Source organism: Vollenhovia emeryi, unplaced genomic scaffold (genome assembly GCF_000949405.1).
Source record: "Vollenhovia emeryi isolate VEMERY1.0 unplaced genomic scaffold, V.emery_V1.0 DF939124.1, whole genome shotgun sequence".
Lineage (NCBI taxonomy): Eukaryota > Metazoa > Arthropoda > Insecta > Hymenoptera > Formicidae > Vollenhovia > Vollenhovia emeryi.
This window is the reverse complement of record NW_011967242.1, coordinates 3011809-3023590: the sequence shown is the minus strand read 5'-3', so window position 1 is coordinate 3023590 and position 11782 is coordinate 3011809. Positions and strand designations below refer to the sequence as shown.

At 49.9% G+C, this 11782-nt stretch overlaps 1 pseudogene; it reads left to right on the top strand.

Moving 5' to 3' along the window:
- Positions 1-5066: 5066 nt before the first annotated feature.
- LOC105569511 lies at positions 5067-7678 on the top strand (annotated as a pseudogene).
- Positions 7679-11782: the final 4104 nt, after the last annotated feature.

The window sequence follows — 11782 nt, the reverse complement described above, 5'->3', positions numbered from 1 at the left end:
TAATAATGTCTTTATTATTTCTATTATATTAATTTTAATATTGTCTTATAAAATTTTGTCGAACTGCATTGCTTAAAAAAGATACGTTTTGAAAAATGTATTGATAATATAAATTGTAAAAATTTTCTTTCAATGGATATGTTAGACAATTTTATTATTAATGTAAATTTAAGCGATTCAAGAATTAATAAGAGTACGATTGCGGCGTATTGCGAATAATTACGGGCCCGTTACTCCATTAACGCTTCAGAAAGGTTTTTCAGCCCTCGAAACGTTTCTTTCACCCTCGGTTGATCTTAAAATTCTCGTCGCGCGGCGGAGGGTTGAAAAATGCACGGCCGGCGTGGACACGCCACGAGCCGGATAAGGGTGGACGGTGGCATCGGCTTAAGCAAAGTCTCCGATCCATAACCCTACCTTCCCCTCGTAGTCTCAACCCCCTGGTCGCCGATGGCACGACCCATACCGCAGGCACTTTACCACCCTGCCGCGCCACACGCACAGACACGACTGTAGCAGTGGTGGTGTGAGTGCATGAGGTTACCGGTTACCGACGCCGCCGTCGTCGTCGTCGTCGTGTCGTCGACGACGACGTCGACGTCGGTGAGGGGACGGAAAGTGGGGTTGAACCTATCCCGTGTTACGTGCCAGCCACGCGACGCGCCTGATTAAGGAGCCTGCAGGCAGCCAAGGGTGGCTCGCCTTTCCCTCCCCCCTCTCCTACCCCTTCATCCTCGGCAAGTTCTTCGTGTCGGTCTTCGTGAGGGAAACGAGATGGGAAATCTGCGGATCGCGAGCCTCGTAATGGTCGTCGGTATATGGCAAAGAAATGTCTCTATTAGTATGCCATGCGTCGCGCGAAGCGAGACGCTGGTTGGGTCGAACAGTATGAATTTTAAAGGGTTAAATCGAAGACCAAGAATGGAACCTGTTCGTTTCATGCATGCAAGTCCTATTTTGTTGAATACGTATATTTGGTATCGTACGTTTTTGCGTGAATTTCTTTATTAAAACGGCGGTTTAAATTAAATTCTTCAAACGATACAACGTACAGCTCAACGTGATTGTAGTTCTTGAAATTCAGATATCAAAACTAAATATCATAGACCAAATGCAGTGTTTTCGGTAATTGAAATAATGAAGTTGCCAACATATTTAATCAAACTCTGTGTCTGACTATGAAGACTTTTTCTACTTATGGTAGAATAGAAGAGGAGAATCGCAATGTAAGACAGGCATGCGAGTTTTTTTTTAAATAGATATCTTTTAAAACATTTTAGATTACATAACATAATTTTTCTCGTAAATTCTCCAAATAATTATTTTTAAAACGTTTTTCCTAATATTACGTCGTTTATCCTTCGTTTTTGTTTTTGTTAATTCAGAATTAATTTATCTGAGATAAATCTATCACAAAATTAAATAATTTAGTTTATATTTTCAACGGTGAATTTAGCCCGGTTTGTTGTAAAAATATAAACGGTCTCTCGAATTTGTCTCGGCTTCTATCTCAGATTAACTCTTTTTCTTTGTTCCTCGCTATGATTGTACAACAATAAGATTCATATCAGTACGATTTCTGTCTTGTTTTTATTTATATTATGTATAGCTTTTATTCTTTTTTCGTCTAATCTCCTTTCGTCTCGTCGATAAACGAGCAAAAAGATGAATGAGCGAGGGATAAACCGCCGAGGGCATTGTGGTGTACAGGTTTGCGGCATTACTGGGCATTAGTTTGGGCATTAAAACCTTGCTGGGGCATTGTAAAGATAAAATAAGATAATAAGATAAAGTAATGCCCACTGGGCATTAGTAGGCACTGGTGTACCTGATTTTGGCCAGCGGTTTACCCTTCGTAAACGCGGGAAAATTTTATGAGAATACAATTTTCTATATAGTACTCGTCGTAACGTCGCCGTAAGTTTGCTTAAATATGGAAAAAGTGGAAAAAGAAACGGTATATGAATTCACAATTTATTAAAAATTACAAGTATAGGCTATCTACAACCTGCCTTAATAGACTCGCATTGGCCATTTTTGTTTCTTGCTTCGTTTAAATATGTTACTAGCCCGTAGTATTTTCTAATAATCTGGAAGAGAGAGAAAGAGAGAGAGAGAGAGAGAGAGAGAGCCGATTTTGTGATTTGAAGAATTTCGGAGCCGACCGACAGGCGAGATTAGGCTCGTTCGAGCGCGGATGGTTAGAGGATAGGAAACGAGGCTGAAGCTTCTATCCCGTATTACGTGCCGGTGAGGCGTCGGGCCTGATTAAGGATCCTGCGGGGGATTTGCCTGCACACGGCGTCAGCTCGTTTCTGCTCCCTCAGCGAGGCGACGACTCCGAGTCGACCTTTGCGAGATTCTGCGACGGAAATTCCCGGAAACGAGCGCGCCTTCCCGCGACAGTCGTTCGTTTTCGCAAAAGACACCGTCTGTGTACTCACAGAATTACGTAAACGTGTCAAGAATTTCGCGGCTACGCGAAACTGCATCGATGTCGCGAAGAACAACCGATATTGATCCATCGAATTGGCTTTACTCCCTGGTCTAACTTCACTCTTTATTTTTTTACGTGCCTTCCTTTTCGCCAGTTCTCGCGAGAAAATTACCCAAGTCCTTTAAAGAATTATCTCGTTAGTATATCGACCGGAAGATATTCGTTGGAATCAATAATTCTAATAAATCCTAAGCGAGAATCATTTATATCCTTCAAAACAGTTTCATAAACTTTTTAATTTTCACGTTATATAAATATTTCGAGATCTGATTTTTAAAAATACAAAACGCAGGGAAAAAAATGCAGGGACGAGAAATATTCTCACACGTTTGGTTGCACCGTACGATCTCGGTTCTCGAGCTTCCTTTCCAGAATGACGAAGACGAATGCCGAGCCGCGTGCAGGATATCGGGAGCTCAGGCTCCGGCCGACCGGACCAAACCTTCCGCTCGTCTCGTCCATTTTTCTCTATCCCCGACCTTTTTTCCTTCGGCAAGTGGTAGCCGGTTAAGTGCCCGGGAGAACGATGAGCAAGTTCCTCTCTGATAACGACCGGAGGAGCGACCCGGCTCATCCGTCCTACCTCGCCGCGATCCTTTTCCAAGAATAATCTTACCTTCCATTTCTCCGTGTCGCCCTCGTCGTCTCGATAGAGCGAATATAGTCCCGCAGGAATTATTGGCTGGCACGACCGTAATATACGGATGGACTTTCGATTTTTCTCGTTTCCTAAGATCGACTCTCTCAAATCTTGGCGGCGCCAAATAAAGTTTTCTCGCGCGGCGCGAGAGAAAAATAATTAAGTGACTCCCGTAAAAAGTCCCCCCCCCCCCCCCCGAGGACCTTGCCGCCCGCGGAAATGTAATTGCATTTAGAAATCTAAGAGTAAGGCACGTACGTACAGCAAGACTGTAAGACTTGGAATGAAGAGTGAGGAAATATGAAGACGAAAACTTTCGCTCCCCCGAGGACATTGTCGGTCGCAATCGCCTACCGGCAGGTCGGTCGCTTTACGCGGACCGGCAAATAAAAACGGAAGAAGAAAGAATGGATTCGTAAGAAAGGGCTAGACGGCGCGCGAGCGAGGGAAGAATGGTCGAATCCTTTAAGCCGGAATATAAAGATGAGGACGAGAAGGCGCGGGGCGGGCGAGGATGCAACCGGGGATGATTCGAACGGAAAGATTAAGGCAGGACTATGGTTGCAGCATTCGCGCCTGGGAGGAGGCTGTTAGTCTCGTGGAAACAAACGAAGGATCATCAAACTCGACGAGTGGCAGGCCGGTGGAAGGGGAAGGAAGCGAAAAAGTAGGCGGGAAAGGATAAGATAAGAAGGCTCCGGGGGAGACGAATAATCAATACGGTCGCCAAGTCGTTAATTCCAATCGCCAACCATCACGCTTCCGTGCAGCATTAAGCACAGGGCGAGAATTCCACCCCCGACTGCCTGAAGGGCATTCTTTTTTTCTTGGATCCTCCGTCGACGAGCGGAGCTTCGATTTTTTTTTTCCCCTCGGCCTCGTGGCGTGCAGACCGGCGAAGAAAACGAAAGGAAAAGATAAAAAACGAACCGGGGAGACGATCGAAAGCGGGCAGCCCTTCCATGATAATTATTTTCCGATGAGGCTCTCTCGGCGTCGCCTTAACAACGATCCGGCGAACGTCGGGAAATATCGGGATCAAGACTACACCACGTGAACCGTGGACCAAGATGCAGCCCGTTTGCTGCTGGGAACTCGATATTTTGCTGATATTACTCAAGTTTGAAAAAGTGGAAAACCGCGAGTCTCACCAGCCGAAATGTACGAACGTTATTTGTAGAAATTAGCAATTTTATCGGCGGCATGTTTATTCTCCATCTGCGAAGGGATTTGATTGAAATACGATGAGCGGGATACCTGGCTTAAATTGCATAAATCCTGCAACCCGGCAACCAATTACTTAATTTTTTCCGGTGGCACACAAGCGCTCGCCGTTTTCTTATTGCACAACTTAGCCCGAAAACACCCGGAGAGCGCGTAGCGGCGCGAAGCCGCGCGCGAGTCCGGCGGAATAAGAACGGAACGAAACAAAATGAAAAAAGGAGAGAGAGAGAGAGAGAGAGAGAGAGAGAGAGAGAGAAAGAAAAAGCATAAAAGTACGTCGCCGGCGGTGGTCGTGCTCGCGAATATCCGGCGTGAGACTCGAATAGCTGCGCTCTTCCCGCACGAGCGTTTCTCCCCTTCCCGCCTTCACCCATCCCATATCCTCGAGAACGCGCGCACGTCCGTGCGCACGTGACTATGTACGTGCTCGCATGTATCCGCTATGTATACATACGTGCTTGGCGCGAGAGGCGAGAGGACTCGATCCCTCCGGGGAGTTATACGAGAAAGAAGAACGGGCGACACGGGGAGGATAGGAGGGAAAGAGAGAGAAATGGAGAAGCAGCGGGAAGTACGAAGTGGAAGAAGAAGGTAGAGAGAACGACGCGACACGCCTCGAGGGTTGAGGAAAAGGGTATGAGGAGGCTTCGGAGGAAGAGGGACACTGGGACGCTCGTAACGAGTCTCTCCCGGTCCCTCGTCGCAATGGGGCTCTCGGACGACCGGATCGCCGTGGGACGAAGGCTCTCCGTGTGCCAGGCGAGGGAAAGGGGTGTGAGGATCGGTCAGTAGAAGGAGCGAGGCGGCCGGCGGTACGAGAGAGCGAGAGGAGACGGGCGGATACGATCGGCGAACCGCGCGGCGCGTGATAAATAACCGAGCGGCGGCTCCCGCTCTGTTCCCGTCTCTCGTTCTCTCGCCCCCTACCTCTTTCTTCGCTTCGTGTGTCTACCGCTGCCTCCCTCCTCCTTTCGATGGTTCCGCGGGTGCGAGCATCGCTTGAGACCGCTTACAGGTCGCGCCAAAAGACGCTTGGCTGCTCTTTGACGCTTGACCGACGCCGACTTTCGTGAGCGAGGAGAATCGACGGCGGATACTATTGTACAATGCGCGTCTGGAAACGGGGGGGGGGGGGACCTTTATTTTTCCGAGGGAAATAAGTTTTTTTCTCTTAATCTGCCTCACAACCCGCGAGCGTTTTTCGGTCTGTCTGGTGATGATAGCCATTAGTCGGGTAATTTGATGAATTTGGTACTTTCCGCCGTTTCCGTTCGTTATTTTCATAGCGGCGCAATAGAATAACTGTTTTCGATTTTGAATCGCTAAAATTGGTCGTCTATGCGTACGGAGTCGCTGAATGTTGCGTCAAAAAAAAATGCCCAATATTTATCTTTTTGCATGCAAGTTAAAAATTTGGTAGCAAAGCGCTAAAAGCGACCCGTGTCGCCATTCACCGCGTTATCCGCGTTAGAAAAATAACGCTAAAATATATGAAACGCCTCGCAATTTGAGATAAGATATTATACACAAGGCCTCCGCAACGTCTTGACGTACGTGGAGGAGCAACTGTATTTTTGTCCCCTCGTCCACACGTCCGTACCAACCGTCCGCGAAGTATCCTAAAGCGCCTATCGCCCGAAACTATATCGCGATAAATAATAAATCCCAGACAAAGCCCACGCGTCGCCGGTAACGAAAGCCTCGCGCCGTTTCATTACCATCGAATTACGCACGGCGGATATTAATTGACGTTGGATCTTCCATATCTCGTCGGTATCCCGGCGGCTCGATCCCGCTTCGATTTCCGATCGGTGGAACATACGGACGGAAAAGGCCGGGCTTCTCTCGGCTTGCTCGGCGGTCTCGTCGTCTTTTTGCTAACGGCTGTACCACGGTGCCGTCGCGGCGCGGAATATCCCGGCTGCGCGCGACGCGGCGTGGCGCGGCGCGGCGCGGTGTAGCGTGGCGTGGCGTGGCTCAAAGCGGCGCGGCCCAGCGCGATACCAGCGCGGTTCGGCGTGGCTCGGCGTGGCTCACGGCCCCGCGCCGTGCCACGGCACCGTTTATCGCGCGGGCTTGAACTCTTGGAGCGGCGTTCGGCTGGCGCGACGCGGCACGTATCTACCATCGAGCACGGCAGGAACGAGGCTATTACGCGAGCGCGCATACATATCTACCCCGTAGCGAGGAAACGAGGCGATTCCGTGCGCGCGAGGGCGAGTGAGAGGGAACGATAGATGTAGAGCGAGGGAGAAAGAGGGTGAGAGAGAGAGAGAGAGAGAGGAAGGCAGGGTGGCGAAGGGAGGAGGCGAGAGGTGGCGATGAAAAGAGGAAACGAGATGGCGTAAAGCGCGAGGGAGCGAGAGACAGGTGGCAGGCAGGGAGAAAAAGCGAGGCAACACGGGGTGTTGACTCCACCTCCGGACGATTTCGAGCGGTTCGTGCTTCCAGGATCAGCGGAAAGCCTCGCTAACGCGGCGGGATAAAGGCGAGAGCTCCTGGCGAGAGCGGCCGCCCGCTGAAACGAACGAAAAACAGGCGGTATCCATCATTCCCAGCCAACCAGCCCAGCCAGCCAGGCAGCCAGCCTGTCTGGGCGACGACCACTTCGACGACGACGACGACGACGACGATGACGGCGACGGCGACGACGACGACGGCGGCGACGACGGCGAAGATGTTGAGAAAGAAGGGAGAGGAGGGTAACCGAGGAAAAAGCGATGGCGGTGCTGAGATGAGCGCGAAGGCGTGGCGGAAATCACGTCGACGGCTTCATACGACAGGCCGGCGACTTGGAGAGAAAGAGAGACGTTAACCCGCCGTTAAAGGCCATCGTCCCGTTTTTAGGTGCAACCAGAATCCAACTTAAAGTATGGTTGCAGAGTAAAGACCTTCTGTAGGGACACAAGTTTCTCGTAGGAAGACTTTCGACTTGCTAATCTACGCGTACGGTAGAGCGACAAGAAAGCGAAATGAAAAACATGAAGAACAATGACTTTTAACCATTGAAATGAATTTTTGTCTCGGTCACCGTCGATTTGATGTCAAAGTTGCTTTCCAAATACATTCGGGCTTCTGTCATGGTTGATCATTTTTTGAAATAAGGGCAACGCGACGGAAAAAAAAAGATCAAATCTTTCGGATGAGTCATTTCAGCACGAGGTAATGCTGACCGTTAACTGTATTCTCTTCTAACCCCTCCAGGCAAGGGGATCACTAACCGCAGTTAGTGAACTCCGCAACCGACCCTGAAATTATCCCCGTAATTACGCGAAACTTAGCGATGGTCGTCATTGCCATGCGTGAGCTGGAGAGAAAGAGACAGAGAGAGAGAGAGAGAGAGAGAGAGAGAGAGACGAGCGTTTTCGCCGGCATAATCAAAGGTAACCCGTCGGGAAACTTCACGAGCTCCATGACGATCTCCGGCATCAGGGCAGGCGCTGCCAGAGGAGTCTCGAGATTAAATCGAAACTTCTCCGGACTTCGTGAAACGCCGCACCGTCTGCCCACTCGCCCGCCCGCCCGCACGTCCGCTGGTCTACCCGCGCCCGCCTGTCCGATCCGATCCGGTCCGATCCGAACGGAACACAGCCGAGCTAACGTGTTCCGCCCACGTGACGCCACTGGATCCCGGTCGTCGCGCACGTGGGTAACGCCGTTTAGAGTGGCGTGGCACGAGTAATCGAGTTTCGGGGGCTCGCGCGCCGCGATCCGTTTGCCAGCCGGACCGAGCCACCCCTTGCCTGCCCCGACCCCCCCCCCCCTCAATCGGACTGCCGCTTGCACGCCGTCCCGCAGCATCCCCCGCAGTTCGCCCCCGACGTGACCTCGGTCGGGCGATCAGTCGGCTGATTGGCGGCGCGGCGAAATGAACGAAACGAATACGTGGCACCCCCTTCGCGCCGCCGACCCACCCCTGCCGACCCGCGCGCAACCCTCGCACGCTCAACGTACACGAATGCGCTAAACTGATCGCACCGTATAGAATGCGCGAGCGGACCTATATTTGCGGTTGTATATCGCCGCCACTTTACAGGGTGTTTTGGACGATACGAGCGCGGGAGTGGTGCGTGCGTAAAGAGCGTTTCAGGTGCCTCGCGCACTTTCTCTAAATTGCAGGCGTCGACGGACGGACTGAGATGAATAATGTTTGTGTCTCGGCGTTGATACGCCGATATCTCATACGCGTTTGGAGCCCGAACGTTGGTTTCACGAAGTAATGAATTAAGGAAATAAATCTATAAGTAGGTACGCGTTGTTAAAGAGACGAAGTACAACTCTTGTTAAAAAGAATCGGTCCTACATTTTCTTGCTCGCGATGCTTGTGATATTTAGAAAGATTTCAATGCGGGTGATCTGTGGTGGAGCTTCTTAGCTCGAGTTACAATTAGAGAAACGTCTACGTGACAGATACCGGCGGAAATGGTCGATACTATAAGTACTTGAGGTATCGAATTAACCAGTAATAATGGGTGCGCTATGTTGGTACGTAGTTCTACACCGCCACGGTCGTGTTGAGGGCAAATATGAAAAATTAAAGGCGCTTTACGACGCGGTGCGCGGACAAATTATGATTGCTCGTAAAGTGCGCTGATGAAAGGATCGGCGCGGTAGGCGTGACCGCAGGGACTAGTCCTGTATCTTTAATTCTCCGGTCCCTCCTTCGAATCCTCGAACAATGAGCCTAAGTTATGTACAAGCGATCCCCCTCAAAGGGTATAAAAAGTAATAAACATAACGATGATAATAATTGCCTGAAATTATTCGTGCCGTTTCTAGCGCCGCTCTCTAAAAGTCAATCAGTGGACTTTCATTGAAACCAGTGAATAGTCACTGATTTACAGTGTTATAAGTACACCACTGCAATTTTCATATGTGTATACTAAAGGCCTGTGTCCACGATGCTTGGTCCAGGCCCTAGTTTCGAGACATGTGTGGCCAATCAACTTGCAGCTTTTATGGAATAGCTGCAAGTTGATTGGCCACACATTTCTCGGAACTAGAACTTGGACCAGGTTCTAGCGTCGTGGACACAGGCCTTTATAACTGCAAATTAGCGACCATTCACTGTTTTCAGTGAAAAACCACTGATTGACTTTTAGAGAGCGCAAAGAGCTACGCCAAAGGGTCGAGAAGGACGGAGGGGAGAAAAGCGTCGGTACAGCCTAGCGACGCATCATCGATCGTCTAGGATTTCCCCCCCGCCGCCGGACCACAATTAAAATTTTTCGCGTCTCGCAGCGTCGCTTTAGAAAATCAGCAAATTTGGAACGTCCTGTATAGGTGTCGGTACTCAGTTATATCGCGGCACGCGGCGGAACGTTTGAACGTGGCGAACAAGGGCGGCGGGGCTTCAGGGCCGTAGCCACGGGGAACGAGGCTAATTCAATGGATGCCTCCGACGCGGCTCGTGCCTCTCTATCTACGTATCCCACACCCTCTCCCTTTCCTCGCCGCGACTCGACTCGCTGCGCGCACCACCCCCGCTCGTTCGCCGTAATTAATGAACGGCTCGACGCTGCACGGCGCAAACAACCCCGCTGCCGTCACCTCCGTCCCCTTTTTCGTTTGCCTGACTTCCAGCGCGGACGCGTGCAAAAGCGATACGGATATGCTTGAGAAAAATATAAGAGAAATAACCGAATTGAAATCGCATTCCTGAATTCAGCGCTAAAAATACCGGGCACCAGACGGTCTGTCGAGCGGGGGCAATAAATATGGGCGTTATTTTCGTCTTTTATCTCGGCAAATTGTCGCCCCAGTCTTTCACGCGTCGCGCATTTTACCGAGTATCTCTCGGACTTTTGCGACAACCGGTAGCGGCGCCGCATCTGATAACGAGGTGCGTGTCATTCTCGAAGCGCGTCGCACACGAAGCCGCGCACGTTTCACTCGCGCGCGATACGTGCACAGTACGGCAATGTATGCTACGTACGTGCACGTGCGAATACGTTTACATCTGGAAAGAGTACGGGAGACAGGGAGGACAGCAGAAAATCATAACTTATTACCATTCTCGTTATCTGAGTTTCTTTTTTTTTACAGATATATGTAAAAAGAAACAATTGCGTGTCGAAGTGTTGCAACTTATTTAGTAGGGCTGTTACTTTCGATAACTTCGAACATTCGAAGCTTCGAAAAATTTATTCGCGCGAGTGGCAAATTTATTCAAAGAATACTAATAATATTTTTATGTGCAATATTTTTAGTGTTCTTTGAATAAATTTGCCACTCGCACGAATACATTTTTCGAAGCTTCGAATGTCAAAGCCTTCGCAAGAAGTTACCTGCCCTATTATTTAGCCTTATTTTCGGAATGAGTAGCGCAGAAAAGAATCTCTTTGATTCCACCGAAAAAAACGTAAGTCGCCGGAAATCACACGTAAAAAAAATCAAATTATAAAACGCATATTTGATCGACTCGTCGACGTGTCGATTAAAAATCTGCCGAATAAATACCAACGCGTTTATGCAAACGGAGTAATGAAAGTTATACGCGAGGAGCGTAGCATGTATAATAGTTAGAATTAGTGTCCTTCGCTTTCGGACGGAATTCCCTATGGGCGCTAAGCTGCTTATTCGGCAAACAGCGAAATATTAGTAAAAAAATAACTTTCCAGCGGAATTGTAACGCGGGCAGAACCGGCAAGAATCGGCGACTGTGCGGCGCGGCGCGGCGCGGCGCGGCGCGGTGCAGCGCGCGAGAGTAACTCGGCTGCTATCGAGACGCGACGCGAAAGCCGGCTTCGCGCGCGCGACTTTCCTATCCGAAAATATTAATACGCGCCAGCGGAGCGTCGCATTGATACTCGCCAATGAGAAACGGCAGCATCGATTTTTGCTCTCGTCCCCCCGCTCCCCCGCTCCCTTCGTATCACGCCGTGTCGCAGCTGCGGGAGGGAGCCGGAGCGCGGAAGCGAGACACAAAATTCGACGCGGACGTGAAAAATTCTAATCTGAAAATAACAATTGCGTTGTAGCGTGCGATCGCGCGATTTTAATTTTAATCAAACGGCAGGCCTCTTGCGAAACCTGAAAGATAAATAAGAGAAGGAGGCGTGCCCGAGTCCGCACCTGAACGGATCTCACTCGCCCGAGCGAGAGTCGATTTATGGGCGCGACAAGTCAAAGCATCCGTCGAGCCCGTTTCATTTCACCGACGCCGAGCACGTTCCAAGCCTCATATCTTATTTAATTATGAATCACGGGGATAAATCGTGCTCGCGGATGCTCATTAAAGCGGCAAGACCGTCGCGTGTATCCGGACTGGCCGCATTAGCGGCAAAGAATTCCCGAGACACCCGGTACTCGAATCGTATCTGATAACCGCGCGCATTACATTTCCAGCGTGTATCGCGTCGCGAGTGCTTCTACGAGTAGCGGTAGCTAGCAAAGTGCGGAGGGGAGGAATGAAACGTAAA